An 18,026-nucleotide genomic window follows, 5' to 3' on the forward strand; every position below is an offset into this window, starting at 1 on the left:
GGCAAAATTAATTTGTTCATAAGTAAATGCAGTGCAGGGGATTCTGGAAGCTGCAATCTAAGGCCAGAATCCTATTATGGCTTTATGCAAGAATGAGGAATTAATTGAGTGCCAACTATGTTTTGCACTCTGACTTGAGTTTGCAATTGAGCCAGTTTTCAGCAGTAAACCTGAAAGGAGGAAGGTGGAAAGACGAGAGAGAAACGGGATATTGCACAAACAGCTGGAAAAATGGGAAGGCAGAGGATTAAGTGGGTCTCTCCCTGCTGAATTAAGACAGTCGGAGGGGTATGGACTCTGTTTCTGTGATTTCTTCCGGTCCTGAAAATACACATTTTTAAAAGCAAGGGGGTGGACTGCAGAGGCTCCCAGGGTGGCAGCCAGCCCAGCACAATACCAACCAAACCCAATATGAACAAAACCGCTGTAGTGGACCATCCCTGGATCCTTTTCAAAGCTACTCCCCAACCTGCAGCGGCGGCTGGGGTTTGTGGATAAATGCTGGGCTCTTCCTCGGTGACCTACTTTAGTCGGTATTGACAACAACCAGGCAAAGAAAACCCAGCTGTGGATTGCCGTGCTCAGCAGAATGTCAGCTGTTGAGAAAAGCAGAGGCGCTGCGATTGAGACAGATAGGCGGAGGGAAGGAGAATCATGTTATCGGCTCATGTTTGTGTGCCCTACATCCATTTCCAGTTTGATTTGGGGACCTGATTTATAGTTGGGGCATTAACCCCTAAAGCAATAAATGGCTCAGCGGAGGATTACCTGGAGGATTGTCTCCTCCACCTTGTCCTCTGCCTTCTCCAAGAGCTTCTAAAAGCAGGGATGTGTCAATGGCAGGACCCCTGGTTATTGAGGCTCCTTTCCCCCCAAAGGCTTGCCTATGGAAGCCAGAGCACTGAGTCTGCAAGACTGGAGCAAGGCAGTTAATGATAGGAGGATTTGGAGGTCTCTCGTTCATAGGGGTTTATCACACTGGGGCTAATTTGGGCATTAAAGAGTGATTAAGGTGCATTTAAAGCATCCTGCCAATGAAGCAAAATGGTGAGTAATTGCGCAAATGATGATCACACAATTGCGCAAACAAAGTGATATCGAAAATGCATTGTTGCTGAAATCCTGAAAGTAAAATGATGCGTGTGAATGCTTCTTTGTGACTACTTTATGGTGGGTTTTGTGCGACGTCATGTGACATTGTTTTGTGTAATTACATACCCCCCCCCCGAGATATTCATGGGATAAACACCCGATCTCCTTCGTGTGATAAACTCCATAGAGTTGCCAAAAAGTTGATGGCATTTAGCAACAATGACCAATTTAGACTAATTAGCCAGAGTTCCAGTGCCTCAACAAACTACAGATCCCAGGTTCCGCTGAAATGGAACCGTGTCGGTTAAAGTGGAATCATATTGCGATGTTGTGGCAGTGCGGAAAGGCCCCAAGTAATAGGCAAAAGACCAATTATATAGTGTAGTGATGGGAAGGCGAAGGGGAAAATCTCTCGGCTGCCCAGGCATGCTGATCAAAATGCAAAGGCATTTGTGAGACCAGAGTCAGACTTAAGAAGGAAGATGAGAAACTGGAAAGGATTCAGAGCAGAGCTATAAAGATGCTAAAGGTGTCTGGAAGACAAATTATAAGAGGGCAGGCTGAAGGAATTTGGTATGTTTAGCCTAGAGAGAGAAAGAGGGAGGGAGGAAAAGGAGAACAAGATTAAGGGGTGACTCCGCGGAGAGTCTTCGAATATTTAAAGAGATGTCAGAAAGAAGCCGAGGGAACATATTTCACCCTATCCATTCAAGACAAGAGATGCCGTAATAGGCTTAAAACTACATGAAACATTTTGGAAAGGGAAGTTGTTACTGCAGAGGGCCATGTAGAAATCTTGCCTTCCTGGGAGGTTAGCTAAAGTGGGCGAGATGGGAAGCGAGGCGAGATTGATTCAGGAATCCTCCGAACATCTCTGCAGATCAGATTAGTATTATTGCAGGTATTGCTCGGATAATGAAGCAGATGTCTTCCTGGACATGACATCTCGAACGGAAACTCTGGCACCGGAGGCAAAAGAATAAGGAGAGGCGTCTACTTGGCACACACAAAAAAAGGGAAGAAGAGGAGTTCAATAAGCTGCAGCCAACTTTTTTTTCCTCCGAAACTTTATGCACATGGGAACTGAAACAACCAGCTCAAGTAAGCCTTGCACAAAATGTCAATAGAATTAATATAAAAGCATACCTGAAACAACAAATGCAGCTAAGTACAGATCAAAGAGAGTTCATCCAGTTTAGGAAAAAGTACTATTTTGGACCCCAAATACCCCATCTAGCATCCCTCTGAGTCTGTAACCATCACTGCCTCTCATAGCAATGAATCCCAAAAGCGAAAAGCAAGGTGACTTCAAGTTTCGGGTCCCTTCCCTGATGGTGGGAAAAGAGTTGGCTCCCGAAACCAGGCAGACTCCTCTTTGACTCATCCGTCTGGACGGAAGGCACGGCGTTTTAAAGAGCTGTAGAAAACGATGTGCATTGCATTGTACAGAAGTGGTACATACCCAGACGCGCTTGTCCAACGTGCGGGAGACAGTGAGAACTTATGTAAGGCGGTTACTTAAAGGCGGAAGCGTGCTGAATTATTCAGCTGCCATGTCGCAATGCCACTTTGGTGTCCCTGTTTGGGTCGGTAACACAGAGGGACAATATTAAACGCAACTTTGGAGAGCCTAGGAGCTTCCAGACAAAAAGCCTTCGCAGTTACAGGCACCGTACAGCTGTTCTGCCTTTTTGAAACAATTATTTTACTGTGATGCGTCTTCTCCAGTGAGAAGAAAAGACTGCAGAAACCCAAAGAAAGTGTGGGAGGGCTAAAAACTGAAGTCTTGGATTTATGTCACCAGGAGTTTCTGGTACAAGCAAGGAGTGGGGGGACTTATTCTGCTATTCTGGGGTGTGGCGTCCCCCCCCATTCTGCCCCCGCTTTCTGTCAACTTGCACAAATGCGGCAGTTGTGTGACCACTTCCGTTTATTCATCTTGGTTTCTAAGGTGAGTTCAGATCTGATTTGCTCCCAGACCCATTTATTTGTCTTTTTGGGCAGTCCACTAGATACATATCTAACTCTCATCTTCAGCACAGGGTGACCAAATACAAGCTAATAATGGTCATAGAAGTAGAAATCCATGCTTCTTAGTCCTGCTCAAAATGCAGGACATTTTGTAATACCTCCTGGAACGGGGGCGGAAATGTAGGGCTTGTCCTGGAAAAGGAGGACACCTGCTCATCCTGTCTCCATCATGGCAACTGAAATGAATTGATTTTCTTCCCGTTAGGTTTCTTAGGCTTTCTTAGTCATACTTAGAAATGGAGAAATCCCACAACACTCTTCTAGTGCTATTATTCCACTTGGACTCCTATGGCAACATCCTACAGAGTCCTGGGATTCGCAGTTTAGGGAGCGGCATTTTGAATCCTCATCTAGATAGCTCTTGCACCTCACACAACTACAAATCCCAGGTTTCCATAGGATGTTGCCATGGCAGTTCAAGTGGAATAGTAGTTCTAGAAGAGTGTAGTGTGATAGTAGCCTAAATATGCACCAGAATAGTAAGGTTGGATCCCACTGTTCTGCATTTGGTTGCAGACTGGGTATTATCATGGTCTTGGACCTGCCTAATATGTGCTTGTGGAAAGATAGGCCACAATAGGGATTGCATCTGAGAAAGCATGACTCCTTGCACATGATTTTTGCACTAGTGTAGTGCCTAAACTATTCCAGTGGCCCAAAGTTTGGGAAATCGGCTCCGCTTGTTGGAGGATTCTGTGGGTCATAGACATCTCTTGCCGAACAACCTTTTCAAGTGCTGCAGCAGAGCAGATACATAATTCCCCCCCCACCCCAAATTCTCCCAGGTTTTAAAATGCTTTTTAAAAGACAACAGGCGGAGCGGCATGCAGTCAATATTTATCATACATTATTTTTTCATTTTATTTTTGTCTTTTTAAACTGTCTTGGGAGCTTGGCGATGGGGAAGGAAATAAATCTTTTCAGTAAATGAGCAAATAAATCAAGGCGATGTCTTTGGGATGGCGTGAGGTTTCTCTGTACTGTGGTCTTCAGGAAAGGAATACAAGTTCCAGGCAGAGCTAGAAAGTAGGGGCTGTAGCGCCAGATCAGGGCCGCGGCAACTTCATGCTGCAGTCCTGGACTGGCCTTTTCATGGCGCAAAAGGAGCCGCAAAAAGTGGAAAGGGTGCCATAGCTACCAGTGCCACAGCTTTTCTGTCCTCCCTTGGCACAGCATCATCTGGGTGCAGTGCCAGAGGAGTGCTGCCATGTGGTGCGGTGTGCAATGTCATGCTGGCCTGGGGGTGGAGTCGAGGCATGCGTCGTGCAGATGCCACACCCCCACTCTGCCTCCCATTACTGATTCCTGGGTGTGCGAATTGACAACTGCGTCTGAGCAATGGGAGGAGAAGGAGACAAGTTCCCATGGATAGCTGCCTTGTGCTGTAGCCACGAATCATTGCTTTCCATGTTTTGGGCATTATAGCTCCAGAATTTCCAAGGCGCAGGATCTCAGTTGGCCACTTGGGGGCAGCAGAGTGCACTTTCCTATATATTTTCTAGTGGTGCAATACTAACAGCAGCTGTAACTTATTAATAATGAGTAACTTGGCAAGTTATCTTTCTGTGATATAAGTAACGGCCTGCTGGGTAATCATTGCAATGTGTAAAGTAACTGGTTCCTTTTAAAGACATTTGAACATCTGAATGATCCAAATAATGGGTAAAGTAACTACTTTCTTTTTAAAGACCCACTCCAGATGTGATTCTAGTGCTGAGTTGAAAGGCAGCTGTTCTTAATCCTTAGATACGAAAACACTAGTTGAAGTGGGGCTGTTTTGGAAGGCTGTGTTAAGATGCCTTCTCTGGGCTTAGGGCTGTATTTTTTAAAGGGCAAGAGAGCCACTGCAAATAATGGGGAATGCTGGGGAGCAGAGAGGGGAGATTTATTAGCATCACATAATAGGCTTGCTTGGAAATGACCTTTTGGGAGGAGAAGGGAAGGGAGTCTCCCGTGGAGCAAATTCTTTCCCTGCATCGGAGTCTGGGTCTAATTTAAAATAGACTTTTTTAATGCAGCATTTTGGAAAATTTGAAAAAAATATTAAATCAAATCAAAACATGATTTTTAATTCTGGGGGTCTGAATAGGCTTCAGAGGTTGAAACCAATCCTGCCTCCAGTATTTTCATTCTGGAGTTCTGTTCATTCCAACTGGCGCCGCCAAAGAAGGTGGAAGCCGAAACGTCTGATTAGTTATTCATATAAATACCTGCAATCAATCATTTCATTAAACTTGTAAATGAAGCAGGGGATAGACGGGTGCGATGCCTCATGTCTCCAGGGCTCTTTCCTCCAAAGGAGGCCGAACCGGAATATGTCGGAAAAACCACCGTGGCCCAGAATGGAGCTGGGAAGAGTTGCTTTTTTGGGATCACAGCTCCCATAATCCCTGAAGCAGAATCCCCAGCCATGCCCTTTAATCCATCCTGCACCCGGCTCTGGCTGGTGGATCTTGGACTACTAGATTTCTTTGTTTTTGTAGAAAAATAAAGCTTGGAAAAATTACATTTTGGCGCTACAAACTCCCAGGACACAGATGGACTGTAGCTTAGCTGGGGGATTTGGGGAACCGTTGTCCAAAAAAGTACAGCATGGTGGAGCGACTCCAGGAGATCAGGGTTCAAATCCCTGTTCAGTTATGGAAAGCCACTGGTTGGCTTTGGGCAAGGCAATGGCAAATGTATTCAGGGTGAATTTTGTCAGCAAAAGGCCTAAGATAGGATCAATGTAAGTCAGAATTCACATGAAGTGGGAAGGCAACGCAGTGTAGTGGTTTCAGTATTGAAGCAGGACTTGGGGAGACCAGGATTCAAATCCCCACTTGGCCATGGAAACCTATTGGGCGAACTGGGCAAGTCTTTCTCTCATTCAGAGGAAGACAATGGCAAACCTCCTCTGAAGAAGCCTTACCAAGGAAAGCCCATGCCAGGGTCACCGTGGGTCAGAATCAATTTGAAGGCACACAAAAACAGCAATGATGGTTTTAAAAAAATGTTTTGTTCATTCCCCATTTTGTTCTCTGTTGCAGTTCGAACAGAGAAGACTACTTCTAGAAATTGTCGCAGTTGGGGACCATACTTGTCCATGCAATGGCTGGTTGAATGCATAGGCACCTGGGCAGTGCCAATGGGGACCCAGTTCTGGTGAACATTTGCCACCCTGGCAAGCAATTCTCAGTTGTGAGGAACATTTGCCACCCTGGTAGTGCCAAGGGGTTCCCGGTTCTGAGGAACACTTGCTTTTCCATGGTCCTGTGATGCTCTGAACTTAGGGAAATGTTGTTGTATTTCTCTGCTAGGACATCAAATACAGCATTGTCCCATAGGTGAAGGTAAGTGGTGCCTTGGGAGGCAGTGAGAGCAGGGAACCTTGGCAGTGGCAGGCGATTGGTTGAGCATTTGAATAGCATTTTTTAAAAACCCAAGTGTTAATCAGGTAGGGTCATGCGCTGTACCTTCCAAGTGGTTAGCGAAGGGTTGGAGGAAAGCTCCTCATTGCGCAATTGCAATCACTCAGGAGACATCTGGAAGAGATCTCTTGGAGCTCACCCACCCTGAGCTCCCCCCTCCATCTCCCTCCATCAGTTTCATGTTGCTTCATCGCATGGGTGCATCTCAGGCACGTTTTTGCGCATCCGCCCCCAGCGAAGACCCCCTCCTGCCCGGCTGAGGCCGACAGCCTGTAATTATCCAGATAACAAGGGAGCAATTATTGTTTGAGCTCAAATACCTCTCTTTTAATAGAGAACGTCTTTTCCCATTCCTTTACACACCTTCGCACACATGCAGACAGATGCACACAATGGAGGTGGCGATGGAGAAAGGGAGGCAAGGGGAGATAATGCCGCATTGAGCTGCTGATGCCACCCACAACACACCCCTCGAATTCTGTCCTCAAGTTGGTTTGTTTGTAAGGCTATTCCAAGCTTGGAGTAACCAAGCCATAGAAAATTCACTTTTTGGGACTCCCAGCAGGTCCCAGTCAACCTGCTCCAAAAATGGGGGAACCTTCCCAGTTCCTCCAGTTACAGTCCACTCACTTTGGAGCCCTTCTTCAGATTGCAAGGAACGGCGGCTGCTGGGGTGGGTCTCTGATGCTGAGAAAGTTTCCCAAGATATTGGTCCATGCTTCGGTTGAGTCCAGGGAGATCTGGAAACTATCCGTTTGTTTGAACCAGGGCTGATGAGGAACGCTGGGAGTTGCAATCCTGCACAGTCCAAGGGATTGTCTGCCCTGTTGCATTTAGGACATATCATAGTCTCTTTGCTCAAAGGTGGTCAAGGATGTCTTCAGGTCTTTTCCATCTCGTGGCAGCCCTAAGGCAACTCTGTCATGGGGTTTTCTTGGCAGGTTTGGTCCAGAAGGGGTTTGCCTTTGCCTTCCTTTGAGGCTGAGAGAGTGTGACTTGCACAAGGTCATGCAGTGGGTTTCATGGCTGAGCGCATGAATCCTAGTCTCCACAGTCAAAGTCCAGTGCTCAAACCACTACACTACGCTGGTGTATAAACATTAGAGTAAGTAAACCAACAACAGCAAGAAATACAGGGGGAAATAACCAGCAGGTTAAAAGGCAGATGAAATCCTTCAGGGATGGTTCAAAAAACCTATGATTTAAGGATAAAAGAGGAGGAACTTCAGCCACTTAAAGTGGGGAAAATGTGGCAGGCCCCAAAATGGAGAAGGTAAAGACACCTGGCATCTATACTGTACAATACGGTGGCACTGAAGTTGGAGATGAACTATGACTGTAACCATTGACCACGCTGCTTTTTCTGCTCCTGCTACAGGGACAACGGCTGCTCTCTCCTCATTGTGAATCCATCAAACCCCTTCCGCCCCGTTCACGCCGTATAATAATCGAGTGGCCATCATTGTACTTTGTGGCAGCCGAGCCAATTTTGGGAATGTTTTATTTAACAATATTTCAGCAATAATCGTCCTGCTTTTCAACTGGTAATAGTTGGCAAAGTGGCTGACAATAATACAGTCGGATTTATAGGAGGATCTCGGTGCACTCGCAGAGACGGGGCTGGAATACTAAGCGATGGTATGGCAGAAGGGGTAATAGGGAGTTGGGGACTCCTTGGTCCTCCCCAAAAAGAGAAGGCAAATGGAGAAGGGGAGCAAAGGAAAGGAGCAATTTCTCGAGAGAAAGGGTGGGCATAGTAAGGTCTGTGGACCCTGGCCCCCAAGGCCCACCAATGCCCCATTTCAGCACAATTTCCACATCATTATTGCCTGCAAACTACACAGTAAGTCCCTCATGTGCATAAAACATCCCCATCTGTCCACATGAACATTTGAGAAACAAGTGCGATCCCCAAATACCTCCATTTGCCCCTACAGTCCTCAAAATGACTCAGTGTCCCTTCCTGCCACCATTTTGAGAGGGACTGCAGAGGAAAAGAGAGAGATTTGGGCTTGCTGTGGGGATGTGTTTTGCATTTTTGCAAAGCAGAACCTGCAAGCTTGTTGAGAAACCTCCTGGGACAACATGGATGTCCAAAAAATGTCCCTGAAAAGAAACAAACATGGGGGGAAAAACCCCAAACCTATTGCAAATAGCTGTAACTATAGTCCTGCTTTTCAAAAGGAGCCATTTCTAAATTTTATTTGTAGTTTATTTAATTTTTGGGTGATTAAAAACATTTCCGTCCTGCCCTTCGTCGCGAGGTCTCAGGGCACCATGCAATTATAACAGTCTAAACTGCTTCAAACAGTTCCGGAGGAAGAAAAACAACAAAATAATTTAAATGGGATAAAAGCGTATTAAACGTATGCCTGAGATTAAAACAGCAGTAAAGGCCAGAACGGTGAAAGCCTCGCGCAGATGAACGTTAAAAAAAAGCGATAGGATTAAAGCTGTAAAACTGTAAAGTCTAATAAAAATATGTTATTTTATTTTAACTTGGAGCCTAAAATAGACCCAACGTTGGTGCCTACTGGGCCTCTAAGGGAAAGACATTCCATAGACGTTAAATGATGGAGCAAGGGTTTGACCTATTCAAAGCTTGTGAGTACCCAGATGAACACACCTATCATCCACAAGAATGGGAAAGGAAGGCCAGACAAGTCCCAAGGCTTACATAGAGGTAACAAATAAAAATGTGGTTCAGACAGTACAAGTTTCCAAGAAGGAAAGGAGTCCTGGGTAACATCCAAAGCTGAAAAGGCAGTTGGTGGAAGATTAGTCCAAAAGTACATACTTAAAGTCAGAGAGCCAGGAAGGCAGAGGCTGCATCCGCACTGCAGGAATAACAATTGACACCACTTTCGCTGCCATGGCTCATTGCTATGGAACTGTAGCAAAGCTCTGGTGCCCCGCCAAACTACAGTCCCCACAATTCCATAGGATTCAGCCAGAGCAGTTAAAGCGGTGTCAAAACGGATTGTTTCTGCAGTGCGGATGCAGCCAAAGATGTCCAACAAAGTTGCACAGAGGTTTGGGAGCTGTTGTTCTGCAGCAATGCGCTTTCCTTGTCTGAGATAATCTATGGCAGCTGGCCTTATCAGTCCAGAGGTATTAAAAGTGGAGCAAGTGTTGCCTGACCTTTTGCTTCCCGCACTTCAATTCCCATCACTTGTGAGAGTGAAGTGCCTCTATCTCTTCCCCTTGATCTGCAGATGAGGTCTGGGAGGGACCAGGCTCTGTAACATGGCAGGATTAGAATAAAAGAACCATAGAGTTGGAAGAGACCCCAAGGGCCATCCAGTCCAACCCCATTCTGCCATACAGGAACTCACAATCAAAGCATCCCCAACAGATGGCCATCCAGTCTCTGTTTAAACACCTCCAAGGAAGGAGACTCCACCACTCTTTGAGGGAATACCTTGCACTGTTGAACAGCTCTTAGTGTTAGAAAGTTCCTCCTAATATCGAGGTGGGATCTCTTTCCCTGTAGCTTGTATCCATTGCTCCATGTCTCTGGAGCAGCAGAAAACAAGCTTGCTCCATCCTTAATATGACAACCCTTCAAATACTTATATGGAGCTATAATGTCACCTCTTAACTGTCACTTCTCCAGGCTAAACTCCCTAAGTCGCTGCTCATAAGGCATGGTTTCCAGATCCTTCTCCATTTGGTCCCAGCTTGTCAATATTCTTTTTGACCGCAGGCCTCAGGATCCAGCTGGATCCATCTTGACTCTCCCACTTTGTCCAAGGAGGCCTCTTTCAGATAGGCTATCATAAGGCCCTGCAACCTATTTGAAAGGTGACTTGATGCTACTGGGTGCCTCCAAGACTGGCAATCCACCTTCTCCCTGGCCAGAAAAGGGCACTCTAGGGGTCTGGAGAAGTCAAGGGCTGCAGTAGCTTTGGGGGCTACATCCCATCCCACACTTTGCCTACATCTGTTTCTAAATGCGCATGTAGGTGCACAGCAGGTCATACCCTGTCTGAACAAAACATTCTGTTCTGCTGTTTCTCCTCTTTCTATTGCCACTTCATTTCTCTACCCGGCTCCTGAAGGCTTTGTGGGTTAACTGAAGTATTTTGATTTCTCCAAAAGATGTGCTTGGGCATTAGCCAGGGAGAAGCCCTTGATGTCTGGTCCTGTCGGTGCATACATTACTGAGATGAGCTCCGCTGCGCTTTCCATGCCCTTCCCAGATGCTGCTTGTCGGATCCCAGCCGCGCCGCATAGCAAAAGAGGCAACCGAGACGGAGTGCCTCTTGACTTGTGTGGCAGGTGCCTTGTCCATCCTCCTTATCACGCCGGGCCTCACATCCCCACAAGTGGCGCAAAGTGGGAATAACAGAGTCCTGCGGCGATGACCGTGGAGAGGGCAAGAACCATCAAGATTGTGACGGACATTGCCAATAAAAAATGCTACAGAAACAACGCCTGTAATCATTAGGGCTCTCCGCTGAATCAGGGTTTCTTTCCCCCTTGATTAATCACCTGCCTTTGAAATGATTAATTAATCTATTAAAAGTGAATATCCTCACATATTACCCCAAACCTCCATCTTGATCTTTCTTTGAGATACTGCGGGTCGTCGGATCATTTGGAAGTTAATAAACATCTAATAGAACGGAGGGTCATTTTAAAGAGAGAGTTTCATTTCGTAACAGACCAGTACCTGAGCGGCCGTGGAACAGTTCTCCTCTCAAATTACAATCGGCCCCACGCGATTAATCAACGCGAGCCTTAATTGGTTTAAGCCATAGATTAATCCATTAAAGCTTGCAGCCCTTCTAATAACAGCTATTAATGCGAGTCTTTAATTGAGTTGAGGAGACTTGGACTTCTGCAAAGCTCTTATTCTTTCCAAGGCAGCCTCTGGCCCTTACGGGATCTATTTTGTTTTTTTGCTTTTACTAAAACCTGAAAATCCCACATCCAGAGCCCAGAATCCTGTTTGTGACTTCCGTTACTGTAATCCTGGCTTGTGCTACAAAATCAACGCCAGTGCAAACGCTAAGCAGTATCCTATACCACTTGGTGCAACAGCTGTGCAAGTCTCCCAAAACTACAGTTCCCAGAATGCCATGACAGTTAAAGCAGTGCCCACCTGGATTATTTCTGTAGTGCAGCTGTAGCCTTAGTTAAAATATCGGTTTAGGACTGTAAACAGTCCTAAATGCAAGCTATCCAAGGTGCTCAGTTTTAGCACTATGGAGAACTCCTTCAATATGGATTTACCTCCTCCATCTCTATGGATGAATAGCATCTCTATTGCTATTGCTATGGAGCCCAGAGATACCAAGCGGCCTTGTGCCTAATGCTTTCTGAAGCCCAGTGTGGCCAGAGGAGACCAGCAAAGCAGGCAATGGAGCTTTTTGCTTCTCCTTGCACCAAATATCTCTGGCGCCCGCACAGCCCTGCAGCTCCTCAGGCTTAAGTGGCAGCGCCAGCCGCACGCTTTCCACTCAATTAACCTACAGTTGACGCTCACCCGCCAAAGGCTTCATAAAAGGAGTAAATTATCCACCGAAGTCTGTCAGTCTCCCCTTTCAGAGGGTAATGTGGAACGTCAAGATGAGGCCACCGGGTGGGATATCTGGGTCTCCCTCTCCATTGACCCGTGAAGGCCAGGGAAGATACGGTTGTCAGCTTGCCTGAAAGGGACTTGGATGTGTCACCCGTCTTGCTGTGGACCCGCAGAACATCTCTGGGGGGCTTCCTCTGAATTGCAACTTAGTCCAGAAATGGCTGGATCAAGGGGAAGGCTGGAAATAGAGAGTTGGGGGCAAATATATTGTGGACAATTGAGCTATTACTGGCTACTAGCCATCATGGCATCTGGGACCCCAAGGCCAAGCAAAGAGGTGCCTCAGGCATCTACTGAAGGATAGATCAGACAATGCCAGGGTAGAATGATAATATATTACCTCCACTACTGGGGATGGCAGGCCAGAGCTTGGAAAGGGGAATTTTTTTGGATGACGATTCTCAAAACCCTGAAGCCAATTTGGAAAAGGATGTTTGAAGATGATGACTTCCAGAATCCCGCAGTCACTTTGGAAAAGCAGTGGTTTTGGATGGAGACCCAGTTTATCTGGCTGAGGGATTGGGACTCATTGTTCCAAAACATCCTTCCCCCCCAAGATCTGTTCTCTAAACCAAGTGGGAAGAGTGCTTCATTCAAGAAGACAAGGGGGGGGATCACCTTGAAAAGTCAAAGCTGTCTGTATCCCATGTCAGCAGCAAGATTATAAGAAGAGAGCAATGAGTGCTTCAGGAAATCTCTATAATCTCTGTTGTTGCTATGTGCCTTCAAGCCAACTCGAAAAATTATGGCAGACCCATCACCAAGGGGTTTCTTGGCACGATTTATTCAGAGGAGGTTTACCATGGCCTTCCTCTGCGGTGGCATGTCTAAGTGTATTTTCCCTGGCTGAGAAAGAATTTGAAACTCGAGGCATGTCTACATGGGTCATTCACACCAGTTTCCCTCTGCCCTCATGCCTAGGGCCAAAGCCCTGAGTATACTTAGGTATGCTCAGCTAGGTATACATAGCTACCTAGAGGAAATTGCGGCTAACAGCAAATGCTCTATTTCCAGCAGAGATTGACCAAAGAGTTGCACTGGAGGATCCCCAGATGCCTAGAAGTACCCTTCCCGCTCTGGACATGGGTAAGTGAAACCACAGTTACTGTTCCTGCCTATATAGGACTGGACTGTATACTTAACTAAGTTGCTGATGCATGGTTCCAGCCATCAAGATCATAAAGCCAAGCAATTGAGCCTGTCTTTCCTCTTCCCTGGAACCACTTTGTAGACTCTGCTGTAGCCAAAATGATTTGTCTGCCGGCCCTCTGACATTTCACCGCTGGGCAAACAGGGACCCACTTGAACAACCCTGAGCTTCATCCTGAAACACCTCTTCTGCTCACAACTGCCATCAAAAGCTGATGAAAGCGGCTTTTTAACCAGCTGCTTTGTGCTGATTTCATCCTCTCTGCGACAGACAACCTGTCCTCCCCTGATTTCAAAGCTCTGTGTGTGTATGTGTGTTCTTTCTCTTAAAAGAAATGCTAGGGGAAAGAAAAACACCCCATTAATATGGAATGAACAGCTTGGAAAACATCACAGCTGCCTGCCGAGAAAGATGGTAGACAGCAATGGCTTGGTGCAATGCCAGGAGGCATATCTGCACTGCAGAATTATAACAGTTTGATCCCACTTTAATGTATTTTGTAGAACCGTTGGAGTTGGAAGGGGCCTCATGGGCCACCAAGTCCAACCCACGGCTCAGTAAAGGATCCCCAGCTAAAGCATCACCACCAGCAATAATGCATTTGTTTCATATATTTAAATTATGCCCCCCTTTCTACTAAAGAGGGACTCAAGGCAAGATACAGAAAGTTAAAACAACTGTTTAACATTAGGTACAAGACAACTAAATAAGAGAGTCTATTTTCCTTGGAAGCCATGAAATGGTGGTCATAGAGAAGAGGGCATGGCCTTCTCTGGAAGACTAGGTCAATATCTGGAAATCAAGATGGTGCCATAGAGAAGAAGGGGGCATGGTCTTCTGTGGAGATCCATGTCATTGTTGGGAGGGCAGGAAATGGTGGGGCTATAGGGAAGGGTGTGTGGCCTTCTTTGGAGGACTTGGTCAACATTGGGATGTCAAGATGGGGTCATAGAGGAGGGAGCATGACTTTCCATAGAGGACTAGGTCAACATTGGGAAGTCGATAGAGGAGGGAGCATGGCCTTCTGTAGAGGACTAGGTCAACATTGGGATGTCAAAAGGGGATTATAGAGAAGAGGGTATGGCCTTCTATGAAGTAGTAGGTCAACATTGGGAAGTCAAGATGGGAATATAGAGAATGGGGCATGGCCTTCTGTGAAGGACTAGACCAACACTGGGAAGTCAAGATGAAGAGGTCCATTGTTGCCATTATTGGGAAGCCAGGAAATGATAGTGTCATAGAGAAAGAGGAATGGGCTTCTCTGGAGGTCCATAGGGCTATATTGAACCCCAGAAGAGCAGGGAAGGCCTCTCCAGCATTTGGAGACCAGCAGAAAGGAGTCCTTTCCCCCCATGATTTGACACCACTTTGATTGCCATGGCTCCATCCTACAGAATCTATCGGCAGAGAAGGCCGGAGACTTTGCCAAACAACCAATCCCAGGATTCCACAGGATGGAGCTGCAGCCCTTGAAAGTGCTGTCAAACGGCATTATCCCTGCAGTGTAGATTCACCCAGTGAGACACTGATCATTGTAAATATCTTGAATTTGTTTATTTGCTGTGTTTGCAGCGCATTCCCCTGACAGCTTTGCTTGGCCCCCTTTTTCTCTGGAAGCCCAAACTGTTTTTCTAAATGCTTGGCTGAAGTCTTAAATTACCGCAGAGCTAGAAACGTGAAGAAATATTTCATGATGGAGAGGGACAGATATTTTTTATTTGAGGAGGCAATCCCTTCCTTTTCCCCAGCCCTACCTACCCTGCCCTCCATGAAAAATCCTTTCCATCCCCACATTTCTAGCCTTGCAGAGAGGAGTCCCAGGGTCACTTGGTCTGCGCCTTTCCTCTGGAGGCCTAAATTGTAATTCTAACTGTTCAAATGGAGGCTTTCAGTTATTGCAAGGCTAGAAATTTGGGGATGGAAGGAACATTTCGTTTTTAATTCTTTTTTTTTAAAAAGCAATTTCATATTTAGAAGAGGCAAAGCCCTCATTTTATTCTCTCCCTGCTGCTAGACCTCCTCTGGTTTCCCCTTATGTGCTTTTTCCAGCGAATCATGGAATACTGCAAATAGAAGAGTTCTAGATGTGAACGGTTTTCAAGGTCTCACTCTCTGCAAGTGCTAGAAATGTGGGGATTGAATTCATCGCTACCAATGCTATCATCATCATCATCATCATCATCATCATCCTTTATATCCCACTTTTCCCTGACAAGGCTTGGACTCAAGGTGGCTTCCGCATTCAAAAGATTCCAGTTGCAAACATCCAAAAAGTCAACACTGAAACCAAATTATAGCCATGGCCATCCTCTGAGGCTGAGAGAGTGTGACTTGCCCAAAGCCACCCAGTGAGTTTCCATGACCGAGTCTTCGAACCCTATTCTCTAGCGTTGTAGTACAATGCTCAAACCATTACACCACTCTGGAGTAGTTACCTACAAACAAGAGGCTAGTGTAATGCCCATGCCACCAAGGAAGAAAACTATTTGCATGTGAAGTTAGGCAAGCTGCTGCAGAAGAAATGCCCAAGAAATCCCGGATTTGGAGGCAGAAGGTGTGCCGATGTAAGACGTCCTTCTTCCCTGGCACTCCCCTTCTTCTGGAGAGAGAGAGAAAAGCAGTTCATGCTCCAACAGGCACCAAACAGAGAGGATAAAAGAGGTGGGTGGCAAGAGAAGCAGTCCTACTAGGCCAGAATAATGGAAAGAAAAAACGAGGGTGGGAAACAGGTGAGAAGAGAGACCCTTGGGGGCCCATGACTTTGAATGGAGAAATATGGGGGACAGGCAGGACCGCCTTGTTGGTCCCAATGGCTGCTGAGAGAAGAGCCGCCAGACCTAATTCCCCTCCATCCCTTTTTTCTTGTGCATTGTGTCTTTTTAGCTTGTAAGCCTGAGGCCAGAGTCTTCTGTTGTTGTTGTTGTTGTGTGCCTCCAAGCTATTGTTGACTGATGGCAACCCGAAAGTGCACCTGTCATAGGGTTTTCTTGGTACTTTTCTTCCGAGGGGGTTCGCCATTGCCGTCCTCTGAGGCTGAGAGAGTGTGACTTGCCCAGAGTCACTCAGTGAGGTTTTCTATGCTCCACCAGGGAACTGAACCCTGAAGTCCAGAGTCGTAGTCCAATGCTCAAACCACTACTATCAAGTTAACAATTTGTAATGTGAGGTTGGGGTTTGAGCATTGGACTATGACTCTTGAGACCAGGATTCAGGCATGAAAACTACTGAGTGACCTTGGGCAAGTCACACTCTCTCAGCCTCAAGGGAAGGCAATGGCAAACCTCCTCTGAACAAACCTCGCCAAGAAAACCCCAGGATAGGTTTGCCTTAGGGTTGCCATAAGTCAGAAACGACTTGAACGCACACAACACACAAGCTGCTCCGAGAGCCTTTTTGGCTTAAGCCTGATGCGTAAATGTTCCAGACAAACAGAATGCAACATCCATTGCACTGGATCTGGAACAATTACTCTGGAATACCTTCCCCTCCCTGGCCCTGTGTATCTTTGCAATACTGCAATCCCATGAAATGAGAAGGTTGTCTTTGCCGACTCCGAGAAGTGCTTTTTCCCTTGGCGTTGGCCTTGATTTCCTATTAAAATTTTGTCACCCGTAAACCTGTTTTAAAAAATTATAATAATCTGAGTGGGAATTGGTAAAAGGGCTTGAATACATTTTTTATTTATCGCAGGCGTGTGTGAGCTCCTGCTGTTGGCATGCTGGCATGCTTCCTGCCGAACAGGGCCCATGCTTATATTAGTTTCATTAATAGCTGCGCAGTGGGTTGATGGTCACTTAGTTGGGCGATCGGAAAAGGGGAAGGAAGGAAAGGGATGGAAGAGAGGAGAGGGAAGAGTTTTGCAACAATTGGATATCAACTGTGTATGTGGATAGCAAAGCAAGTCCCCCCATCCTGTGTAAGTATAGATGCAGTCACTTGCTAATTTAGTTTTCCAAGGAAGCAATGAGTAATTTGTGCAATTTTCCTCTGGCTTCCAGAACGTCATTGAATACTACTCAGAAGCCAAAGACTGCTGTATATACGCAACTAGAAGGTGACCTCATGGATCAGTCAAGGACAGGTTTTGGGGGCCCAAAATGATGGATTTTGATATGACCCATGGGTAAAATTTAGGGACGTGCACCAAAGGATCGAAAGGAGGAAGCAAAGGGAAATGATGCCAAAGGACCTGCAAAATTCCAGCAGGCATCACTATTTCTGCTCATGCCAAAGGATGGATGGATGAGGGAGTAGACAGGGGTCAGTTTTTTCCAGGAGACATTACGCTCTTGCCTTTCACTGAGGAATAATTCCTTTTAAAATAAGAGTTGAAGTATGGGATTTACATTGAACTGTGGATAAGTCAACCTTTTTGGGTCAATTTTTTGACCTAAATTTCTAGACTTATACATGAGTATATATAGTATTCATGTTTCAGGACATGTGTGCATTAACTGCCTGCCCTCAACACATACATGAAACATCTCCAAGACAGTTGGCACTCAAGAAACACGTTTGTTTCCAACCATTTCCCAAATGTTTCCAAATATTCTCGGCTGTCCTGAGTGTTGGACTGGGACACTGGGAAACCAGGGTTCAAATCCTGACTCAGCCATGGAGACCCACCAAAGGATTGAAAGGAGGGAGCAAAGGGAAACGATGCCAAAGGCCTTGCAAAATCCCAGCAGGCATCACTGTTTCTGCTCATGCCTTGTCCCATACCTTGGGCAAGTCATATTCTCTCCACCTCAGAGGA

The sequence above is a fragment of the Sceloporus undulatus genome, chromosome 9 (assembly GCF_019175285.1).
Source record: "Sceloporus undulatus isolate JIND9_A2432 ecotype Alabama chromosome 9, SceUnd_v1.1, whole genome shotgun sequence".
Lineage (NCBI taxonomy): Eukaryota > Metazoa > Chordata > Lepidosauria > Squamata > Phrynosomatidae > Sceloporus > Sceloporus undulatus.